Here is a 21,746-nt window from a genome sequence, read left to right as displayed (position 1 = left end):
TTTATTCGGGTGGACAGAGGGCCTGGAGCAATTAGTTTAACAGAGCAAGAAACAGGCGGTTCAAAAGAGAAGCTTAAAGAAAGTCCTTTAGAGAGGCGTGGGCAGGGTCAGAGGATAAACAGGCTGCAGCACTCAAGGACCAGCAGGAGCCGGGGAGGGACAGGCCCCCAGAACCTGGCGGCGCTCTAGTCACAGGGATGCGGCCTCTGCCAAAGCCGTGGCCCGCAGAGGGAGAGGACAGAAACACACTGATGGCTCCAGCCTCTAGCTACCTGACGTGCCCAGTGGCTGAGCCCAACAAGAACCAGAGCAGGGGAGCAGGGTGGTGCCGCCCCTGGAGGGCCAGCCTCGCAGGCAGCAGAATGGATCTGGAGGGGCACGTGGAGAAGAGGAAGCACAAGCGGTCTCCATCATTCCAGAAGTGAAATCTTCCATACGCTGTGGTTTTAGAAAGAGTTATTTTATTCCCAAGAGAGCATCGAAAAGGAAGGTACTGCCTGAGAGGGCCTACAAGTAGACAGGACACAGGGGACCCTAAAGGATCAATGGTCTTAGGGCCAGAAATGGAAGCCTGGCACCACCGCCGGGAGCCAGGTGGGGGGAGCACCGTCGACAGGGCGTCCAGGGGGAACGCACACAGCTTTGCTGTTGGGAGCCTCAGTGCCCTGCTGCGTCCAGGCTCTAAGAGGCCAGTGAACTTGTGCTCTCTTAGGTTCTATCACCTCTTAATCGTGGGGTCTTGGCCTCAGAGACCGGCCCCTCCTCAGGGGAGGACCTTCACTGACCACTTAAGGCAGTTATCGTTCTTCTAAATGCCAGGCTGCCCTTTCCCCTGCTGCCACAAGCCCTTCTCCGAAGCCAGCCTCTCGGTCCTGAGACACAGGTGACCGTGTGCTTGCACTTCCCCCTGGCAGAGAAGATGCAGAGCCTGGCACTGGGTCCTGAGTATTTGCACAAGCAGAGTGTTGGCATCAACTTGTGTGACAACACACTTCCTTGTTTCCTGGCAGCAGGGCCTTGCGTTATTGCTATGAGTACATCAAAGCACAAAGCTGGTGGCCCAGGACTAGCTGCATAAGGAAAGCGTCTCCTCCCCTCTCCCCTCTCTTCTCTCGTCTGCAGGCAAAAAGGCAAATACAATTTCTCTCCTTTCAGCATAGATGCAATGTTTTCCCTTCTTTTGGCCATCACCCGACACCAAGCTGTACCTTCACCACCAAAATAAACCTGTTTAACAGTAGAGTACCTGGATGCTGGCAGAATATAACTCAGCAGTTTAGGAGAAACCATTTTGCAATCGCCTCTGCCTGCAACCTGACTCTCATATGTCCATTTTTTTAAATGCATATTAAATTAAAAGGCATTTAATGCATATATGCCTTCCCCCGGACTCCTTTATTCTTTCTTTCTAGTCATTTTTTCCTACCCTGGATAGACACATTGCTTTTTAAATCTGAGTATTATCAGCCCACAGTGATGGAGTGGTCACTACCAAAGCAGAAAAGTCTATTCAACCAAAGTGAACAAACATGGGTTATTGCACAAACACAGGCTGAGCACAGGGAGAACAGATATGGCACTGTCATTCCTGTCCTGGAGCTCACAGACCAAGAAAGTGGGACAGGCACATGGCTGAATTAGTCAGAAGGAAGTTCCATACGAGGCATGAATGTTATTGGTGTTTGAGTGAAAGGATGATCCCCTCAGTTCATCCCAGCAGGATCACCAGGATTGGAAACTGGCAAAGCAGCATTGCCCCAGGTTACCGGATATGGCTTAGTTGGTGTGGTGGGTCATGATAGGAAGACGAATGGGGGTAAAATCTTACCAAAGGATTGGGAGAAAAGGAAGGAGGCAAAAAACGTGTGGCCACACAAGATGTGATGGAGAAAGGGAGGTGGGCGTGTAGAAGGCTGCAGTCAAGCTCATTTGCAGGCGATGAAGGTAGGTGTGTAGGCATCTAAAATAGAGTAGAAAGAGTCACTGAGGTTTAAGTCAAGAAACTATGAGATGTGGACAAAGAAAGCTGTCAATCTTGATGCTGAAATCCCAAAGTGGACATCAGGGCAGGGGACAGAAAAGTCTGGGAGAATCAAAGTCCCGAAACAACACAGAGCGGCCAGAGTACAGGAAGCAGTATATGGGTTTAGGAAGAGGGGAGTAACAGCACGAACTTCAAAAGAGAAGGACTGTTGGGAGGAGGTAGCAGAACGATGTCCCAGAAGGGAGATGAGGCACTGGCCACATGCTGACCCGCATCCCTGGGCACTGGGGTGAGATGTGCAGAGTTGGGGAGGAATGGGGAGGACTGTGGTGATGAGAGACTGTCTCTTCTCAGTGGAATCAAGCTCTGGGGACCACAGAAGAAGGAGCGGGGTGATGAGAGTCCTGGAGAAGAATGCAGGCTGTGGGCTGGGTTGCGGGTGTCCGGCGTGGTGACTTTGCAGATGCTGAGAGGATGTGGAGAGAGATGAGGCCGGGGAGGGCCTGGAGGGGGCAAGGACAGGGACCTGCCATGGCTGTGGTCTGGACTGGAACCTGTGTCCAGTGTCTGCTCTGCTTCTAAGCTGCTTTCATAAAGAATACAGACGGCCGGAAGCCATGAAAAGATGACCCTTCTTACAAGTAATCAAGGAAATGGGAATTAAAATGCATGACCATGGGCTTCCCTGGTGGCGCAGTGGTTGGGAGTCGCCTGCCGATGCAGGGGACACGGGTTCGTGCCCCGGTCCGGGAAGATCCCACGTGCCGCGGAGTGGCTGGGCCCGTGAGCCATGGCCGCTGAGCCTGTGCGTCCGGAGCCTGTGCTCCACAACGGGAGAGGCTGCAACAGTGAGAGGCCCGCGTACCGCAAAAAAAAAAAGAAAGAAAAAAAAGCGCATGACCATCACTCCCTAAATGATGCTAATCCAAGCCACAGTGGGGATGAGCTCTCCCAGGAAAAAAGCAGAGAATGAGGAAAATAAGACGACCCAGTGTTAAATGCTGCAAGGAGGGCAAGGCTGCAAAGAGGCAGGGATGCAGCAATCAGAGAGACAGCAGGTGTGGCGTCTCAGAAGCCAAAGGGCCGAGCACTTCAGAAGAAGGGAACAGTTTGGGTGCACGGTGCGGCTGAGAGGCCAGCTGGCAGGTCAAGCAAGGTGAGGACTGGGCAATGGCCATGGATTTGGCAATGTGGAGGTCCCCGTTCACCGAAGGGAAGGAGGGTGGAAGAGAGTCAGGATGCCTAGTCTTCCGTAGAGGCTGTGTCATGGCAACAGGGGTGGATGAGGAGACGGGCTGTCTCCCTTGAGACATGGCAGCTGTGAGTCGGGGTGTGGAGGACCCTGGACCTGAAGGAGGGGGGAGGGAAGAGGCCTCAGCAAGGCAGCCGGAGGCCAGGCCTCAGGGGGAGACAGCCAGAGTGGGGCTCCAGTGACAGGCGGGAACAGCAGCGTCCAACTCCAGCAACGTGGCATTGACAACGGAAACAGAACGTCCTTGCAGTTGGTACACGGGGAACCTTTCTTTCTTTTTTTTCCCAATATTCCATAAATTGTTCTGAAATAAAAGTGCTCTCAAATGTAAATAGCTATAGCCTCTTCAGAGGGAGATCTGGCAATATCGTTCACCACTTGCGATGTACAGACCTTCACAGTTCCCTTCTAGGAATTTCCCACATGGAGCAGCGCTGTCCCTGCTCATGGACGTGCCCTGGAGCTGCACGGTCAGCACAGCAGCCACCAGCCCCGTGGGACTCTCCAGCACTTGCGATGTGGCGAGCAGGACCGTGACTGAGGAATTGGCAGTTCAGTTTTATCTAGTTCAAGTTCACTGAAATGTAAGTACAGCATGTGGCTGGTGGCTACTGTATCGGACAGCGCAGCGGAGATAGGCTCTCATGGGGGTGGGAGTAGGCAGAGGTATATACTCACTGAAGCACGGCGAGTAACGGAAGAAGATTGGAACCTAAATGTCCATCAACAGGGCGCTAGCCAAGGAAATTACAGCCCATCCGGATAATGGAATGTTAGCCCTGAAACAAGCCAAGATGTATTGCTAAGTGAAAAACGGGGGTTGGGGGGCGGGACAGGCAAGACAGTGCAGAGTACAGTCATGAACTGCTGTAGAAAAGGACAGGATATGTGTACATAAATGTGGATGCACTGACTATCTGGAAAGACATACCCCAAATGGGAGCATTCCCTCCAGGGAGAGAAACTCAGTGACTGGGTAACAGGCAGAAAGAAGATTTTTTACCTTTTCCACCTTCAGAAGAGGGTGCCATGTACAGCTGACCCTTGAACAACGCCGGGGTTAGGGGCGCCCACCCTGCATGCAGTGCAAATCCACGTATAACTTCACAGTGACCCTCCGTATCCATGGTTCCGCATCCACGGATTCAACCTTGGGTGTCGTAGTACTGAACGGATTTAGTGAAAAAAATCCACATAGAAGTGGACCCTCGCAAATCAAGCCTGTGTTGTTCAAGGGTCAGTTGTCCATGCTGTTGCTTATTCAGGTTAATTAATGAATCAATTAAAATAAAAATAGAAATAAAAAACTGGTTTATAAGAAATGCGTAGAAGCTGCAGAGTCAGGCACTATGTAAATTATCTCAAGTGGGCAGATCACATTTTTTCAATAGACATTTTGACACACACAGATCTGTAACACCCCCCCACGCTGCAGCTGGCCCAGTATTTGGGGCAGGACTTCTGACTTGGCTCTGAAATTTGTTCTGGTAATCAATCTGGCTTCTCCCCTCTGCCCGCCCAGGTTCAAATTAAATTGTACACATGCTCTGCGATTCATCCTAACAAGTCTGGCCAGAAAAGTTGGCCTCAGTGTCATTGTTGCTTGGCTGGAAGGAAGGGGCAGACAGAGCACAGCGCCCCGTTTCCATAGTGCCCTGTGGCAGCTTAACCACCTTGGATTTGCGTAATCCCCTTGAACGGAAAGGAAATGTCAACTGAGGGGCAGTGTGGTGTTACAGGAGGCCCTGGCTGGCAGGACACCTGTTGTCTCAACCCAGCTTGAGCACAGACTCAGCAGCCTGTCAGCCACACTCCTGTTCCCCAGATGGACCTCAGTTTCCCCCTCAGGACCAAGAGGCGGTTGAGTGGGCTGTAGCTCTGGCACCCAGGAACCCATAGCTCCTTTGTGGCTGGGAGGACAGCGCGGGTTCGGATGCACTAGCCCACACTGGGGGAGACCCTCAGGGCTGCGGTACAGGTCTGACTGGATGCCACGGAAATGCCCTTCACTCTTCTCCCCATGTGCTCTCCCCAGGGCTCCATTCCCCCTGCCTGCTTGCAGTGGGGAGGGCCGGGGCTTTGGAGACACCCAGCCCAGGTTGGGACCCCGGCTTGGCATCAGTCTGACGCTCAGCTACTCCACCTCCACGGGACTGTTAGGAGCATTCGCCCAGACAGCTGTGTACCCGCTTGTACACAGCTGGTGCTCATGAAGGACGCCTCTGCGCTCTCCCCACACTGCTCCCTCGGGCTCCAGTCTGTGGGGTTCTGGCTGAGAACAGTGGTGGATGCAGATGCAAGCCCATTTTGCTGCCATTATTATTATTACTATTCCCAAAGCTTTCTTTCCTGTGATTTTAATCAGAGAAGGTTCTGATGGAGCCAACCACCCATCCTCCTACTCCCTTAAACCCACTCAATTGTAGATTAAGCCAGATTGTTACAAATTTGCAGCCAAAAATTAAATTAAATTTAAAAGCCAAATGATTCCAAAATCTATCCTTCAAGAGCCTTTCTTCCATCCCTCCTTCCTCGAAAATCTATCCATACTCAGATACAATATGTCTAGAACCTGGTAGCTGCCCTCAGCAGCTTCGAGGCTGGTGGGGGAGACAAATTCAGAAAAAATCCATTGTAATCCCGCAGGTGCTACCACAGAACAGGGGTGTGTGTGATGAGAAGAGGTATCAAGGAACACTTCCTGGAGGAGGTGACCTGAGCTCAAAATAAGAGTAAGCATTAGGAGGCAAATGCGGGGGATGAGGGGTGAGGGGGGTAGTTTCCAGCAGAGAGGATGCACGCATGGACAAAGGGCAGGGGGCAAAAATGACAGTCTGTGCCATAAACTACCAGTAGTTTAGAACATAATGTGAGGGAGGAAGGGAGGCTGTAGCAGGCTGAATAACAGCCCCCAGAGATAACAGATCCTAACCCTGGAATCTGTATGTGTCACTTTATTTGGAAACGGGGTCTTTGCAGATGTGATCAAGTTAAGGATATAAAAATGGGGAGATTATCCTGGATTACCTGGGTGGACCCTAAATGAGATCACATGTACCCTTAAGAAACGGAGGCAGCAGGAGATGTAACTGCACAGAGGAGGAGAAGGCCATGTGACCACGTCGGCAGAGACGAGTGATGCAGCCACAAGCCAAAGACCTACCGGAGCCACCAGAAGCTGGTAGAGGCAAGGAACAGGTTCTCCCCTGGAGATGAGATGAGAGATGAGAGTTTGACAGAGAACAGACAGTCAGGACTGCTGCGCAGGGCCCATTCAAGAGCGATTTATGAGACAAAATTGCTCTCTGGGTTAAAGGGGGCCGAGAAACCCCAGAGCTGCCACAGGGCGTGTCTAACAAAAGGGACTGGTCGGGCTGCGGCAGTTCCCACTTCACACGGACACCCTGGGCCGGTGGCCCTGCCTCTGAGGGACTGACAGGGCTCCCTTCCTGGGCCTTGCACCCAGGCCTCTGAAGGGAGGGATGAGCCTCAGCCATCGTTAGGACCCCTCTCTAGCCCCTCAGGTGTGCGAGTGGAGCGCAAGCTGCCTCTGGGAGAGGACAGTTGGGATCCTGACGACACATCCCTAGGAGCTGGCATAGCACAGGTTTTTGTCCTGTTGGGACCAAGATAATTGGGGCATTAATGGAAATGCATTTCTTACCTATTTTCTGTCTGATTGAAAAGTACTTTGCAGTCATTTAGAGCCCTCACACCCCTATAATCAGAGCACATGTCGCTCAGACAAGGCAGAAAACTGGGTCACCACACAGGCTCCAGAGCCTCTTGGATGCAATAAGCAAAGAGTGCAGGCCCACCAGCTTCCTGTGCCCCACCAAGGACATCGCCAGCTCTGTGCAGCCCCTCAGTGACGGCCAAATTCAGCAAACAGGCTGAATTTGGACTATCAGGGTACAACTTTATTTTTCTCCCATCTCTGCCTCGCATCAACTATGTCAGAGCTCCTTTTCTGTACCCCTGAACCGCCATCTCAGGAAGAGTCCATGGCCTTCTTTTAGTTTTAAGAATAAGTCTCATTTTGATAGTTCAACTCCCTTCCGAGGATCTAAAAGTCCAGTCAAATCTATTAGAAGACTCTGATCTCAGACCTTTCACAGCTTCTCCCCTCGCCCCTCTGTAGATCCCGTCTTCACTCCTCCAGGAACGGGATGAGGGAGGATGGAATGAGGGGGGAAGTGCAAAGTCGTCCTGCTCTCTGTGGGGCTCTCTTGGCCAACACCGGCCGTCACACCTTCGTCTTGACAGGCTGGCTCTCGTGTGGGCCCGTGGTGGGATCTCTGGAACCAGTCCCCAGCCCACCACCCACGCAGAGACCTCTGCCCCAGGCCTTCTGTGGTGGACATGGAGATGGCTGCCCAGACAACCCCCAAAGGAAGGGCCTGTTGCCCAGCTGCTGTCAGACCCAGGGACAGTCACAGAGAGCTGTCATCCTTCCAATGGCAGGTCCACCGATGGCTGATGGCGGCCCGGGCATAGGGCCTGGCCAGCTCTGACAGGCACCTTTGGGTCGGTTTAGGCCTGCAGCACAGCTCGCCTTCCCTCTGCCCACCCTGCCTCCTCCCCTCCCTTTCATAGTGCTGCTCCTGGGCCACTCCCTAATAAACAACCCCACACAAGTGTCTCAAGTCTGCTCCCCGGAGAACCCGCACGTGACCCCTTTAGCAAGAAGCACATGCACTCGGGCTGACGCCTCCCCACCCATCTCAGCTCCTGGCCCTGTGGCCCACCACACCCAGGGTGCTGCTGCGGGGAGCCCTGAGCCCCGTTAGGTGAGTGGGGTACCGGCAATGCTGGCTCAAGGCCAGCTCCCCGCACAGTCCCCACTGAGCCACAGGGACCTTGGGGATGCCCCACTTATCCCTGCCCCACCAAATGCCAGCAGCATGGCCTACCCAGCTGCTGCCCCACCTCCCTTTGCCCCACTCTGCCAGCCTCCCCGCTCCAGGCTTCTCCCGGCTGGAAGCAGGCACCACCCTCCGTCTTCATGTATATGCCCTCCCCACTACCTGTGAGATACCATCAATGTTTTGCTCCCAAGAACTCTCTTGAACCCTGCCTTAGAGGTGGCATGGAGCAGGTTCTGGTTTTCTGCAACTCAGTACGCTCCCAGCCAGGGCATGAGACACCACCCTCCCCTTCTGGTAGGGGCCCCAAACTCTGCAAGCTCTTCCCCCATCACTTGACTTCAAAGCAGGGCCAAGCAGTCCTGGCTGTACAAAGCAGTCCTGCGAATTAGTTGTGCTTGCACTAGACTTGGAAGGAAGAAGAGAGGCAGAGATCATGGCCTCCCCGCTGCTTTGGCTGGGGAGATGTTGGGTTTTTCGTCAGTGTGGAGAGGTGGTGGCGGCAGTGGCTGCGGCGGCGGCCCCATCTCTGGGTCAAAGAGAGGCAGTGGTCTGGGGTCGCCCACGGCCTCAATCACTCCTGAAGCCCTGCCTTCCTGATGGGGCAGAGGCAGCAGCTCTCTAGAGGGTCTGCAGGAGTGTTCTGGGCCCTTCCAACAGTGTTGTAAACACTGAATTTCCAGTAACAAATCCTCTTCTACCTAAAACAGCCAAAGTGGTTTCTGTTTCCTGCAACTGTGAACCTGACTGGCACCGGACACCTTTTCAAATTCCGAATCTCTTCCCTCGCCTGGATGGTGTGGCGATTGTTGGATTCGTCTTGCCATCTTTTAAGTCCCGCATGGATATGACTAGCCCTTCTCTTTATCAGCCCTTCTCATCCTCAACTGAGCACGTGAAATCCTTGGGGATCCTTGTTAAAATACAGGTTCTGATTCGGTGGGTCTTGGGTGAGGCCTGAGAGTCTGCATTTCTGACAAGTTCCAGGTAATGCCTTTGCAGTATTCCCACCCCAGACGTGCTGAAGAGCACAGCTTTAGTTTGTGAGGGTACTGAGCATCTGTGCTCCTCAGCTGGGCCGTTAGTGGAAGTTCCAGGGCAGCAGGAAGAAGCCCCTTTACCGTAAATCCTGCATAAGCAGGGCCTGGGCCAGGTGCGTGGGAGGCGCAAAGATGAGTCAGACACACTCGGGGCCTCCAGGATCAGTGAGCCATCTCCTACTGGGCACAGAGCCCGGTGGGCCGTGGGGACACAGCCTCCCGCCTTCTCCATGCCTGGTGACTAAAGGATTTGTCCCGCTCCCCAGGCACAAGCCAGCAGTGCTTCCTGCTTGGATAAGGGTTTCCGCTCCTCAACAGACGAGACTTTAGGAGCACAGTGGGGCAAGGCGCTCATCCCAGAAGTGGACTAAGGAAGGAAGGCGCAGGGGGCTGCAGCTGCCGAGCTGGGCCTCTGCCCCAGTGACAGGGTGAGGGCATCATGGGTGGGCGAGGAGCAGTGGAACCACTGCTGGAAGGCCAGGCTGGGTGGCATGCTCTGTAAACAGCCCTCCTGAGCCATGCGAGGGTCATCATGGGCAGAGTGGGGGCAGGGTCGGGCTTGGAATGCTGAGGGAAAGGACTGACAAGGGGCTGAGGCCAGACTGGGAAGGCCCTGCAAGGGAATTTGGGGTGCCCCTAAGGATCCTGAGCAGGGCTCTAATCAGAGGCATGACAGCATCGGGAGGAGATGGAGGTGGTGGCCCGAGGAGCAGAGACACAGGATAAAAGGGTTCCAAGGGCTTCCCTGGTGGCAAAGTGGTTGAGAGTCCACCTGCCGATGCAGGGGACACGGGTTTGTGCCCCGGTCTGGGAAGATCCCACATGCCGTGGAACGGCTGGGCCCGTGGGCCATGGCCGCTGAGCCTGCGCATCCGGAGCCTGTGCTCCGCAAAGGGAGAGGCCGCAACAGTGAGAGGTCCGCGTACCGCAAAAAAAAAAAAAAAAAGGGTTCCAAGTTCACGTGTCCTCCCACAAGCCCCGGATTATAGGAGCCCAGCTCCGTGGGCCTTATTAGCTATCTTTTATAAACAGACCCATTCACTCAGCTGGCTTTCATGTTTCTTCAAAAGCAGAACACTAAATGGAACACCAGAAAAGAACATGTTGTCCATTTAGATCACACCAAAAGCATGTGCTTTTGAGGGGCAAATGGAAAATAGCCAGTAGAGCACTCAATAAATATGTGTTGAATGTGTCAAATGCATGAATGAATGTATAAGCCTAGAGCAAGCTGCCTTGGGCGGGGGCGGGGGGGGGTGGTTCCAGGGGAGTCCAGGTCTGCCCTGATCACAGGCAGTGCGGCACTGGGCAGCCTGTTCCTTGGCACCATCCCTCTGCTCCAGCACACCCGGTCCAGATTCACTGAAGTGCTGACTGATCACTAGAAGTTTACAGATCTCTTTACTGACATGACATCTTGACTTAGTGTGGCCAAAATAAAACTCTTGATTCTCATCCCCTCCCCAGAAACCCTTTCCCTCTCCCAGTCTAACGTAAGGTAGCTAATGAAACCACTTACCCAGTTCTGGCCAAAAAACTTTGGATGCATCCTGGATTCCTTTTTCTTACCTCTACGGGGAACTCATTAGCTGGTCCAGCTGGCCCTACCTCCAAAGTATGTCCCCGTCTGACCACCTCTCACCATGTCTACTGCTACACATGTCTACTGTCTTGTCTGGCTTGTTGCCTTGGCCTCCTAAGTGACCTCCCTGTTTCCTACCACCCCTTCCCCTGAGCACAGCCCATTTTCCACGTAGCAGCCAGAGGGATCTTTTTAAAATATAAACTAGATAATGTCACTTGTTTATCAGTTTCCTAGTTTATGTTCTGTCTTGTCTACTAGAATGGAACTCCATGAAGGCAGGGACTTGTGGATTTGCAGTGCCCAGGGCCTAAAAAAGTGCTCAGTAAACACCTGTAAATCTCACCGAATGAAGGAGCCTAAGCCAGTGGCTGGAGTGAGGACCTCATCTCCAACATCAGTCACCCAGGCTGCCCTGACTGGCCCATACTGCAGGGAAGCCGATACCCAGCTGCAAACTCAGCCATGTTCCAGATAATGCCATGAAAATGTTGACGAGCATTAGAATATGTGATTTTTTTAAAATGGTTTTCTAGAACATTCCTGGAGAAATGGTCCAAAACGATAAGGAGAAGACTCTGGATTACCAACAAGACGAACAACTAAAATGATATACAGGAGTGGATTCTGGAGTGTTATCTAGAATTCAAAACATTAGCCAGTGTCTGATTCTGAAAGGACACCATACTGATGTCCCCAAAATGTGACAAAAGAATTTAGAAAACAGTGGGGATGTTTTCCTTCTTCTTTTTTTAAATAGGTACTTAATAGGGCTTCCCTGGTGGCGCAGTGGTTGGGAGTCCGCCTGCCGGGGCGGGGGACGCGGGTTCGTGCCCCGGTCTGGGGGGATCCCACATGCCGCAGAGCGGCTGGGCCCGTGAGCCATGGCCACTGGGTCTGCACGTCCGGAGCCTGTGCTCCGCAACGGGAGAGGCCACAACAGTGAGAGGCGCGCGTACCGCAAAAAAAAAAAAAAAGGTACTTAATAAATATTTATTGAATGAATCAACTGCCTATGTAAATGAAAAAGAAAATATTCCCAAAATATCATTCTAAGTTTTAAAGTATAAGACAGATTAGAATGGTTCCAGAAGCAATATTCTGGAAAGGGGTCACTAAGGAATCGCAGCATTCCATACACTCCTCCAGTGGCTTACCCATATAGTCCTCTGGCCCCAAGCTACTCAAATATATATTTCATTGTCCTATTACTTTCAATGTACTTTTGAGAGCTGCTTCAAATCCTTTGTGAAATGAGGCAAGAAACAGACAGAAGGGCAGACAAAACCAATGAAACCAGCAGGCCCAAATCAAAGCAGATACAGAGGACGTGGACAAGAGGCGGACTGAGTAGGACAGGAGAGATACCACTCACCAGTTACAGACACTGGGCCCATCACCTTAGTTTTACATCTCACTTTCTAGAAGGGAGGAGGTTCTCTGAACCTTTGGAAAAGCTCCCTGGCCATCACGAGGTGGAAGATTCCATGGCCTTAGCGATGGCCCCGTCACCTCCTGCTACCATGGGGACAGAGATTAGCAAGCACTAAGCTCCCCAGGCTCGGAGGTGCTGGAAGGGGCAGCCAAAAGGGCCCACTGTGCATCTCCACCCGGTGGTCACTGAGGTTGCTGGGCACACCTAATCCAGCTGTCACCATGCACTTGCCCTCCTCTGCAAACAACAGCTGGTCGGGGCTGGGCTCCACGGCTGCCCATCTGCCACCCGCCCTCCCTGGCCAGAGATGCTCAGGTGTCCTCAAGACGGCCCTTATCCCTCACAGCACTACCCCTCCCATCCCCCTGGCTTGGTTCTGTGGCTCGGATGGGGATTTTCCACCCTTCCCACGAGGCCGGCTGACTGCCAGCAGTGAGTCCCAGATATGCCATCTGCCCTCAACTATCCCACGCCCTTCCCCAGGGCCCCTTACCACATGCGGAGGGTGTAGGGGGCTGAGCTGCAGACTCTGAAGTCCATTTGAATTCTGGCTCCAGCTTTGCGACCTTTGGCAAGTTATTTATTCTCTCTGTGCCTGAATCCTTATCTATAAGATGGGGACAAAGCATTTCAGAGAGCTGAGCTGAGTCAGTAAGTCAACACAGATAAAGAATTTTACACAGTGCCTGACTCAGGTGCCCGAGAAATGCTAGCTCTTTTTTATTTTTTTTATATTTACTTATTTATTTGGTTGTGCTGGGTCTTAGTTGTGGCATGCATGTGGGATCTAGTTCCCTGACCAGGGATCAAACCCAGGCCCCTTGCATTGGGAGCTCGGAGTCTAAACCACTGCACCACCAGGGAAGTCCCAACTAGCTCTTTTTAGACCCCTGCATTCCCTCGGACCCTCCAGAAGGCACCCCGACAGCAGACCTCTCCTTTAACTCAAACAGAGCCTTCAACTCCATCTGTCTGCACTCGATAAGGAAAGCTAAAGAAGCACCTTTATAACCTTCTTCGGAAAGCGTCCTGTAATCTATGAGGACCTTCAGAATCTAGTGGAAAGGCCTGCACGCTAATTCTGGCTCTGTCAGTGACTCCCTTATTCTTGTTCTCTAGTTGGTTTCCTAGTCCATAACCTGGGAATCATGCTGCCTAATCCTCATTACTCCAGCGGCAGAATCCCACTAATTGTATGCTGTTTCCAGATGTGAACTGGATTTGGAAAACACAGTTTTATACTAAAATATCAGTATTTGGGGGCCACTGCCCTAGGAAAGGGTCTCTCCATGTACCCCTCCTGTCCAGCGGAGTAGGAAGTCTGCCACGGGTGGGCCAACTGGCAGAGCCTCAGCTATGAGGCCCCTGTAGGGGGAGCTGGTCTTTGCTCCCTATTAGAACTCAGAAAATATAGAATCCCACAAACGCAGGAAGAGGTTCCAATGCTGGGGGAAGCAAACAAATGACAATGGCACTCAATGGTCTGAAAAGCAGAACTGCGGGGGACAGCCCACGAAAGGCAAGGTAAGGGTGAATGGAGACCTCGAACCTGAAACTGTTGGGCGTTTCTGAATTGCATGGCCTCTGACTCGGTGATGCCCCACCACAGTGATGCTGCAGCGCACGACTGCCTTCCGTCCTGGGATCCCTGCAGCACCAGGTGGCCCGAGCCCAGTCTCTCTGTTCTATTTTCTAGAGAAGGTGTGCAGAGGACATGCTCTTCCCCGGCCTTCCTCCACACCCACCCGAGCAGGCGTCCTGCTGTGTTGTGCCTCGCACAAAAGAAAACACATACCTGGTAGGTGTCTGCAGGCTGAGACGAGCTGGCCTTTGCCTGCGCAGTGGGGGAACTGGGAGGGGGTGGCTTCCTATTTTCACTTCCTCCATAAGCAGCAGCTGGAAGGGAAGCCAGAACTGAGGGCTGCCATCCCCCACGGCCTCTCTAGAAACGGAAAAGCTAGTCCTTTCTCACCACGGGTAGAATGATTTGAAAATGCCAGATTAACCCTTCAAACACTCACTTGCGCCCACCCAAACCTGGGGAGAGGGTGTGTGCTCCCTGGGAGAGGGGCTGCCTAGCCTGGCACTTGACGAGCGCTTTCTGCCATGGGTACTGGGCACCAACTACACAGCAAAGGGGACCCAGATGTGCAGTCTCTAATTTCATCCTCACAACAACCCTCGAAAGTCAGTATTATCATGCCTTTTTATATGTGAGAAAACGGGCTCAGAGAGGCGACGCTCTAGCGTCATAGACTGAGAAGGTGTGGAATGAGAATTCTAGAGACCAAAGTCCCAGCCACTCACTGGACTCCCTCCCGCAGGGAGTGGTCAATGCCTCTGGCTGGGGTCCACTTCTCTTCCATTTCCCCTCCTCTCCCCTCTTCTCACCAGGCTAACCCCTCTCATCCTTCAGAATTCAGCTTAGGCCACAGCTCTGCCAGAAGCCTTCCTGGACCCCACCAGCCTAGGTCAGGTGCCCAGGTGTCTGCTCCCCTGGCTCCTATGCACCCATCTCTCACCTGTTCTCAGTGAATCCTCACCTGCTCTCAGAGCTTCTTTCTCTGCCTCCCCATCTGGTCTGTCAACTCAGGTCTGCAAAGACCATGGCTTACTGTCCTTTCAGCCCAGTGCCTAGCTCAGGCTGCGATGCTCAGAAGCTCAAGAAATGTTTGTGAAAAGAATTAATGAGTAAATACAAGAGGACCCCTGCAGAAGCAGCCTCCCTCACACTGCTGAGGATACAGAAGGGTGCAGGGGTCACACAGCAAACAAGCCAATGGATCGGTGAGGTGGGTTATGCAAGCCGGAGGCACACTCGCCCAGTCTAAGACGGCACCAACCGTGGGACTGCGGGCCTCCTGACGGCAATGTGAAAATGCAGGATATTTTATACACCTTCAAATCTGTAAAAACACCACTTACACCTAAAAGGCATGTCACTGAGCAGCATCTCATCTCAAAGCGTCCAGTTTGCAGCCTCTGCAGAAGCATTTGGGAAGAACTGGGGCCCAGAGTCTGGTTCCTGAGTAGCCGTCTCTCACACCCCTTAAGGAGTGGCAAGTTCAGATTCGGGGCTGTGGCTGCTGCTGACATCTCTGTCCCCACTCCCCTTTCCAAAGCCCCTGGAAACCCAGAGCAGTTGGAGCCACCAGGAACGAGGCTTTCCTTTTCCCCTTGCCTGGGACAGGGTGCCCCCAGGGCCTCCAACACCCACCAAGTCCTTCCTGAAAGGTAGGCTCCGCCTACTGTGGGGCAAGATCTCTCTCTTCCCCTAAAGTCTCCCAGCTGCACTTCACAACCCCAGCAGACTTTTTTGGACCATGTTGCTCTGTCTGTATTATAGCTGGTGACATTCTTTCTGCTCTCATCATGAACTTGAAGGAGCGGGGTGGAGTAGGCAGGTCAGGAGCTTTAGCACCATATCTGGCTTTGCAGGAATAACAGGTTCAGATCACTCACTTCCCCTGGAGAGCCAGCCCTAGACCCAGGGACCACCCCCACTCACCCCCACCCCAGGCTGTGACAGCAGGTGGGCCAGCCACCCACCTTGTCTGGAGAGAAGCAATCAGATGTGAGTGCTGCATGTTGCTAGGGAGCAACTGGTAACAGCTGGCTGAGAAATAAGTCGTGTCCCTCGGAAAGCATGTTCTTGGCCTCTAATTAAATGCTGCTGCAGCGTCTCTTCCTTCAGGGAGCTATAGAAATGTGCCGAATCAATGCAGGCAGGAGCGGGCTGGGAGCAGCAGGTTCACAAGCCTGTTAAGGCCCCTCCTGTCAGTGCAGAGGAAAGGCTCAGGGGACAGGAGTGAAATTGCTAAACCTCCAGGAGGTTGGTAAAGTAAAGAAAATCCTGGCCTCAGACTACTCAGCTCAACTAAGCCCACAGAGTGGCTACCTAATACCACTTCTGCTGTTACAGGTGAATTCATTGGTTAAACACTTTTAAAAGCTCATTAAATCCTACTTCTGGGTATATATCCAAAAGAATTGAAAGCAAGATCTCAAAGAGATTATTTGCGCACTTACATTCATAGAAGCATGATTCACAATAGCCAAGAGGTGGGAGCAACCCAAGTGTCCAGCAATGATGGATGAATGGATAAACAAAATGTATAATACTATATACATATAATGGAATATTATCCAGCCTTTATAAAGGAAGGAAATTCTGACACATGCCACAGCATGGATGAACCTTGAGGACATTGTGCTAAGTGAAATAAGCCAGACACAAAAAAACAAATACTGTATAATTCTACTTATACGAGGTAACTAAAGTAATCAAATTCATAGAGACAGAAGGTAGAATGGTGGTTACCAGGAGCTGGGGTGAGGGGGAAATGGGGAATTATTGTTTAATGGGTATAGAAGTTTCAGTTTTGCAAGTTGAAAAAGTTGTAGAGTTTCAGTTTTGCAAAATGAAAATGTGTAGTGGGCTTCCCTGGTGGTGCAATGGTTGAGAATCTGCCTGCCAATGCAGGGGACACGGGTTTGAGCCCTGGTCCGGGAAGATCCCACATGCCGCGGAGCAACTAAGCCCGTGCCCCACAACTACTGAGCCTGCGCTCTAGAGCACGTGAGCCACAACTACTGAGCCTGCGTGCCACAACTACTGAAGCCTGCGCGCCTAGAGCCCATGCTCCACAAGAGAAGCCATCGCAATGAGAAGCCCGCACACCGCAACAAAGATTAGCCCCCGCTCGCCATAACTAGAGAAATCCCATGCACAGCAACAAAGACCCAGTGCAGCCAAAAATAAATAATAAATAAATTTTTAAAAATGTTGTAGAGATAAGCTGTACAACAATGTGAATGTACTTAACACTACTCGACTGTACACTCAGAAATAGTTAAGATGGTAAATTTCATGTCCCGTGTTTTTTACCAGTTACAAATTAAGAAAAAACTCATTAAAAAATTTTAAGTAATACATGTTTACAGTAAAAGAATCATAAAGATAAAGGAGATAAGGTAAAAATTAAATATCCACCTTCCCTCACCCCCAGGCCCACTCTCCACAGAGAATCATCATTAACAACATCTTCTGTGGGCCTTCAAAAATGTTTTACGGCTCTAAGAGCATGTATGTATTTATGTCTTTATTGATTTCAATTTCATTTCAGATTTTAGTCGTTTTTCTTTTTTATAAAAAATAGCATCACACTAAACACACTTGTTCAATTAATATATCTCAGAGAGCTTTCCAAATCAATATGTATGGATCTGTTTCATTATTTTTGACAGGTGTATCAGAACCCATTTTAGGGACATTTCATAATTTATTTAGTCTATCTCTACTGATGCACATTTAGTAGTTTCCACTTTTTCATAATAAAAAAGTTGCAATGAAAAGCCTTAGGCATATACCTTGGTCACATATGCACACGTTTTGGCTTACTAACACAGAATTTAACTGGGCTAAAAGATATGCACATCTATTAAGACACTACTCTTTGTCTTTCAAGAAATCCGAATCAACTTTCTCTCTCACTAACAGTGGGTGAGAGCACCCTACCTTCTTGACAATACTGAGTCATCAAACATTTTTAACCTTTGCTAATCTGATGGGTGAAAAATAAATATTATAAGCATTTTTCATACAGTTGATCACGTGTATTTATTTTTTCTGTGAACACCCTGATAATAATATTCTGTGCCCATCTTTTCTTTGGGATTGTTCATCTGTTTATTATATATTTTTTAAATGTTTTAAGCTAAGGAAATTAATCCTTTGATAAATGGATTGTCATTTGCCATTGGATTTTGTTTTGATATTTTTTGCCAAGTTTTCATTTGTATGTATTCAATTTTATGGAGGTTTTTTTTCCCCTTCTTAAAAGGGGCTTACTCACTGCAAAATTATAAACAGAAATCTAGAAGACAATGGCACCTCAGCAATTATAGGCCCATTTTGTGTACCTTATCTTTCTCCGACCTTGGCACTTGCTGCCTGCCCCTCCCTGAATCTTCTCTTCAGGAGACTCATAGAAATGTTCCTTCTCCAACTTTCTCCATTAAGTCTTTTTTATGAAACTTGCCATCTTTCTAACAAAATGTTTTCCAGTCTTCCAAAAGTCATCTCCCTACTTGATAACCAGGAAAATCCCCTCTCCCTCTAGGATTTTGAGTGGATGTATTCCGGTTATGAATCCCTGTGTCTTCTGCTTCACCTCATCAGATAAGGTTTTTTTTTCAATGTCTCCACAGTTTGTAATGTGAAAACATATGCATTTTTTCATTTTCTCAATAAAAATGATACAGACTTGTTTTTTCAAAAGGAATCTCCATCAAGATTCTAACATGCCCACTACTTCAACTTTTACCCTAACTTACACTGAGTTGAGAACCACTTTTCAGATAAACTTTATTTTTAAAAAAACATAAATAGAATGACATTTAAAGTTTAAAAATTGACTTGGAAAAACAATCTAGAAGCAATTTATTTTGAGTAACACATTCCTCCATAAGGACATATTTCAAACCTCATAACGCCCAACAAAAGCTGTTGAGGGAAGCCTGAAAATTACCCTTTACTTCTTTGTTCCTCTGTTCAGAATATTTCCATCCTTCCATCCTTTTTTTTCCTTTTCTTTTAGTAGAAATATAGACCCCTCTCTATTCTCTCAACAATTTACTAAGGATAAGAGACAGCCTCTTCTTCTAATCTTGGAGAGTTAAGTACTAAGCTTGGAAAAGAAAGGGTAGTTGAAGACCAGGCAATCTCCAGTCTCAGGAAGCCGAATGGGACCAGCCAGGAAACCCGCTTCTGCTATTAGAGTTACTGTGTACTACTTACTGCCAGGCGGCAGTTTCAAACAGCTCTCCTGGGGCACTGTAATGCTGCCTGCAGGGGACAGAACTTCATCATCAGAGAGTTAATGAAACAAGGAGAAACAGTGGACTCCCACAAAAAAGCAGTCCACCACTCAGTTTTTCCATCCTAACTCCACACACTCAAAGACTGGTTACCTGGTCACTTTACTGATGGTGGGATGGGTGAGCCGGGGAGAGGGCAAGACACCTCTTTCTTTCAAAGAGAAGGAGATCGGTATCTGAAGACATTACCAGACTAGAAACTCAAAGATTGGAACTATGACTTACACAATCTTATATTCCTAGTTCCTGGCATTTAGTAGGTCCTCCATAAGTGTTTAATAAATGAATGAAATAAGCCAACCAGGGTTTTTCATGAGGCTGCAGTCACCTGTAGGCTTGACTGGGGTTGGAGGATCTGCTTCTAAAAAGTCACACGCACATTTTGAGTGAGGAAGGAGCCTCATTTCCTTGCCAAGTGGGCCTCTCCAGGAGGTTATATGCGTGTCCTCATGATATGGCAGCTGGTTCCCCCAGAGCGAGTGATTCAAGAGGGGCAAGGTAGATGCAAAAGCCAAGCCTTGAAATGTCTTTTATAACAGAGCCTTGAAAGTGACACACCACCACTTCTGCTGTTTACTGCTCACACAGACCAATCCAAATACAATGTTGGGAGGGGACTACACACGAGCATGAATCTAGGAGATGAGATAACTGTGGGCCATCTTGGAGGCTGGTTACCACAATGTATCACTAACAAAAAGAACCCAGATAATTCAACCATGGCAATGTTTTTTATTACTTGCAATTACTATTTTGTACAGTATGAACCATGCCTTTTATTTTCTGATGTTTTGACATCTTGGGGCCTTGCTGACCCTGTAGGGAATGCCCCTCCCAGGGTTAGCTAATTCCTAGGGTTAGCAAACAACCTTTCTGGGAGTGTGCCTTTCATTACACACCAATCCAGAGTCAGTACCTAACCAGCTCCTTTATGGCATTATCCAGCTGCCCTAATCACCCAGGGCCTGATATGAGACAACTAGTGACAGCCCTTTGTCCCAGAGCCCACCAAAATTATTCAGATTAGCCAATCCCAAGCCTATTCACTCTGACTCGCCTGTTCCTTCTCGTAAAAACCACCCTAGAGGCTCTTGCACACATTTTCCCCTCACTCTCTCTGACTCCTGATTGACCCGGGTGCTTCCCTATGCCATGCTTCCTATTTCTAGTGACTTCTGAGTATAACAAACTTCCCTCATGACAGTCATCTCCATGTCTGTGTGTCTTACCATAACTGATTAAAACAAATCTCGATTCTCTTAAAATGTATACCTATTCAAAGAGCATTTTAGACCTTTTTTAGATTGGAGGCATCCAAGCCATGATGAAGAATACCTAGCTTCATCAGCGCTTCCTATTTGACCTCATGTCTAATTTCATTTTCTTCCTATATTGAATCACATATCCCTAGAAGCAAATCAGCTTCTGCTCAAAGTCAGCATGAAGTTTCTGACAAATTGGTTCACACCTTAATGATTAGTCCTGTGATCTGCATGAAATGGTCACAGTAGACCTCTCACTACATTAAGAAATTCTTCCATTTATTCCAAAGGATGGAACAGTTTCCCCTTCATTCATTTACCTTGCTTGGTGTTTGATAGGCAAACCTTTCACACCAATCTCAGCATGTCAGTAAAATTTCAATTACTAGTGTGGATCTTTCTTTCTTTAGTTCTAAGCAGCACTTAGTTGCTGCTTTGCAAAAAATACAGTCTCACGTTCATTCCTCCAATGGCAAACCTTTGCTTCACTAACACCGAACCGCACTGCTTTGCTTCTGTACCTTTCTGAGTACAAAATAACCTTTCATTGTAATATCAAATCACAGTGCATTCTTTTGGAAGACATCTTACACAGCACATACATTTAACATATGTGGCATCAATAATGCGTATTACTTGACAGAAGTGATGACAATATGAAGAGCATGCTCAACGTGCACATGCACAGGTGGTGACAGCAGTGACGTCACAACTGCTGCCTGGCTGACACTCACAAGATGCCAATTAGATACACTCCTATTTTGAAAAATGCATCCCAGAACTGATGCAGTGAGGTAAATACCTTCCCATGTAAGGTGCTTAGCAGAGCTTCTGGTCCATGGTAAGCCCTTACTAAATGCGAACGATCAAAAACAACAACAGGGCTTCCCTGGTGGCGCAGTAGTTGAGAATCCGCCTGCCGATGTAGGGGACATGGGTTCGTGCCCTGGTCCGGGAGGATCCCACACGCCGCGGAGTGGCTAGGCCCATGAGCCATGGCCACTGGGCCTGCGCATCCGGAGCCTGTGCTCTGCAACGGGAGAGGCCACAACAGTGAGAGGCCTGCGTACCACAAAAAACAACAACAACAACAACAAACTCGTGGCAAATGAAGCTCCCTCTGTCCAATGTGTCTGGCTGCAAAGAGGGTTAGGGATGTTCTGATCTTCTCAGACCTGGGTAAGTGGAGACAGAGGTAATGCCACCAGTCTCCTGTGGGTGATCAGGGCTGGACCTGGAGAAGGGCAAGCTCTTGTTGCTTGGTCACCAAGGAAAGGAGGAGTGTTTAGTTAATGCTCATTTAGTGCTCGCATCAACCCTGCAAATGAGAAATTATCCCCATTTTAGAGGAGGATAAACTGAGACTTCGGTCAAGTTCTTATTATCAACCCTAGGGCTACAAAGCTAGTAGCACAGCCCTCATTTGCAAGCCCGATCTGTTCTCATA

General features: G+C 49.7%; 1 protein-coding gene and 1 long non-coding RNA gene across 3 annotated transcripts in view; one reads left to right on the top strand and one right to left on the bottom strand.

Moving 5' to 3' along the window:
* Window positions 1-21,746, bottom strand: part of DET1 (DET1 partner of COP1 E3 ubiquitin ligase) — a 51,264-nt gene continuing 29,518 nt past the window's right edge. The window contains exons 8-11 of one of the 2 annotated variants that reach the window (XM_070044853.1): window positions 21,102-21,329; window positions 12,652-12,765; window positions 3,915-4,015; window positions 1-438 (exon numbers count right to left, since the gene is read on the bottom strand). The gene's annotated coding sequence lies outside the window, so the exon portion shown is untranslated. Of the gene's footprint in view, window positions 439-3,914; window positions 4,016-12,651; window positions 12,766-18,508; window positions 21,330-21,746 lie in introns of those variants that run through there. The other variant, XM_030878678.3, reaches the window with a different exon arrangement.
* LOC138842551 (uncharacterized) lies at window positions 13,591-16,735 on the top strand. The gene is made up of 3 exons (XR_011377231.1): window positions 13,591-13,682; window positions 13,855-13,956; window positions 16,642-16,735. It is a non-coding gene; the product is annotated as an uncharacterized lncRNA (long non-coding RNA).

The sequence above is a fragment of the Globicephala melas genome, chromosome 2 (assembly GCF_963455315.2).
Source record: "Globicephala melas chromosome 2, mGloMel1.2, whole genome shotgun sequence".
Lineage (NCBI taxonomy): Eukaryota > Metazoa > Chordata > Mammalia > Artiodactyla > Delphinidae > Globicephala > Globicephala melas.
Note: the sequence above shows the minus strand (reverse complement) of the source record. Positions and strands in the feature narration are given on the sequence as shown.